The sequence below is a fragment of the Rousettus aegyptiacus genome, unplaced genomic scaffold (assembly GCF_014176215.1).
Source record: "Rousettus aegyptiacus isolate mRouAeg1 unplaced genomic scaffold, mRouAeg1.p scaffold_m13_p_3, whole genome shotgun sequence".
Taxonomy (NCBI): Eukaryota; Metazoa; Chordata; class Mammalia; order Chiroptera; family Pteropodidae; genus Rousettus; species Rousettus aegyptiacus.
Window position 1 is genome coordinate 161,390,060 of NW_023416306.1, and position 2,768 is coordinate 161,392,827.

A 2,768-nucleotide genomic window follows, 5' to 3' on the forward strand; every position below is an offset into this window, starting at 1 on the left:
ATCATATATGACTAATATCAGGAATAAAACACATGATAACCACTTCATACCTCATAGATACTAAAAGAATAATAAGAAGAAGAAGTGGATACTGTGCAGAATGCTATACACAAAAATTTGATTAACTAAGATAAAATGGACCAATTTCTCGAAAATTGCAAACTACCTAGTAAGTACAACTCACCAATAATACATTAACAAAAATACCCCTATAACTATCAAGGACATTAAATGTATATATTACAAGCTTCTGAAACAGAAATCTTGAGGCTCAGGTTTCACTGGAGAATTCTGCCAAACATTTAAAGAATAACACTAATTTACACAATCTTGTACAGAAAACAGATGAGGAGGGAACACTTTTCACCTTCTTATGAAGCCAGCATTACCCTGAATGCAAACCAGAGATAACAATGTAAAAAAAACAACAGAAAAAACAAACAAACAAAACCTATAGATCAATAAGCCTCATAAATATAGGTATAAAGATTCTTAATAAAATATGGAAAATGGATTATATACCATGACTAAGTGGGGTTCATTAAATAGATGTTAGGGTAGTTCAGTATTTAAAAAATCACCTAATGCAATTTACTATATTAACTGATTAAAAAAGAAAAATTACATATATATGTAATATGTATACATGTAATTTTAAATTAGAAGTCTATGGCCATGCCACCCTGAAAACACTTGATTCCATCTGATCTCAGAAGCTAAGCAGGATCAGTGCTGGTTAGTACTTGGATGGAAGACCACCTAGAAAGACCAGGTGCTGTAGGCATAAAAAAGTAAATAATACAATACACACACACACACACACACACACACACACACACAGAATCTGGAGACTCAGAAAAGAGTTACATGCTTAAGAACCAGGAAGAGCCAATATCACAGTTTATGTCCCAAGGCCATCTTTGTAGAATTCTCTATTGCCTTCCACTGATTAGATGAGGCTCACCCATATTATGATGCGTGATCCACTATCTCCAAGTTCACTAATTTAAATGTTAATCTCATTTTAAAACACCTCCAGAGAAACAGCCAAAAAAAAAAAATTTTTGAATACATATTTAGGCCTGTGGCCCAGCCAAGTTGACACATAAAATTAACCATCACAGAATATTCACATACATTGTGACAGTGCCAATTTTCTAATTTTGATATTGAATTATAATTATGTAAGATGTAACCACTAGGGAAACTGGATGAAGGGTACACAGATCTTTCTGTACTCTTTTAAACTTCCTCTGAATGTACAATTATTTCAAAATAAAAAGTTTTTTAAAACCGCACTCCTGCTATAAATGCAAGAGGAAGAAGAATCTACCATAAGCAGGGGAGGGAGAAATGAATTGAGCTTCTAATACAATATTGATGACCATGTGTGGTCAAGTAGGACATATTATGATAATGAGTCCCTTTGTCATGGTTATTCACCGAATGTTCAGGAAGGTACCGTAAAAACAAAGCAGGAGGAAAAAGAGTTGAGAAAGCACTCTTGGAAGCATGGGGCGCTAGCAAGGACAAGATATCCACAGGCTGAAATCAGAATAGAACTGAGAGAACTCCATTAGATGCTCTCTAGAGGTGATAATGAGAATGAGGCAGAAGAGCTGAGAAAATCTCTTCCCTCTCCTCCACACTCTGGAATTTCACTCAAGTAGTATGTGGCAGTTGTGAAAGCTGAGAGAAATCTTTCTATGGCTTATCAGTTTATCACAGAAGCTAGGAGTGCTGGTCTGAGAAGTTTCAGGAATGGGACAGTACTTACTTAATTACAGAAAGAAGCAAGACAAAGAGGAAGGTGAGGATGGAGATCTAAGAGAATTTCCTAGGGACCAAAGAATGGGCAGCTAGGTATCAAAGCAGACAGAGACCTTCAACAGCTCACGATGGAGCAGGCTCAGCTCTGGAGCAGAGGCCCTTCTGCCAACAAGCTTTTAGATTTTTAGACTCTGTTAGAGGGAAGGCCTTGATTCATCCTTCAACAAATTTTAGTGTAGTCAACCAAGTCTGCAGTGTTGCAGAAAAGTTGCAAAAATTAGACCGGTGAGAAACCACGCAGCACTCAGAGAGTTGGAGAACTCGGGTTTATTATGCTAGTGGTCCCAGAGGAGCTTGCAGTCTGAAGATCTGGGCCCCAAGCTCAGTTACAACATTGCTTATATAGAACTTATTTAGTATGGGCTGAATGATTAATTTGTCCTCAGATGGTTACAAAGCACAGGCGTTTCCTATGGGTTGCAGGCAGTTACAAAGAGTTAGGAAATGTGGGAATTACTAGGGGGTATAGGCAGTTACATTTGTTGCTTAGGCAGAACAAGCAAAAGGGAAGCTGAGTCTTTAGTTAATTTTGAGTACAGCCTATACAGCAAGCATATCTGAAGAAGTAGAATAAAGAGCTGATTAGCCTTTTGAGTGAAAATTCCTCTTCGTAGACAGTCGGTGAAACAAAAAGCTGATTCTTTGAAAAGTTTTTTTTTTTAAAATGATATCTCTTTAGCAAGACTAACAAAAAGAAAGAAATCATATATTACTAATATCAGGAATGAAACACGTGATAACCATTCATTCAGGTTCAGTTCTGTTACAAATCAAATTCATTTGACTCCTACCATTGTGACATGACATAAGAAAGGGTGTACCCCATTCTGGAGATAAATATAATTTATTTTAGTTTCCACTCTTGTAGACAACATATATGTCACCTAATTAAAATATATACTGATTACCCAAAATGGAGGCTATATCTTTATTTAATG

The 2,768-nt window shown here is 36.3% G+C and overlaps 1 pseudogene; it reads left to right on the plus strand.

The window, feature by feature from the left end:
- Positions 1-665: 665 nt before the first annotated feature.
- Positions 666-784, plus strand: LOC118601516 (annotated as a pseudogene).
- Positions 785-2,768: the final 1,984 nt, after the last annotated feature.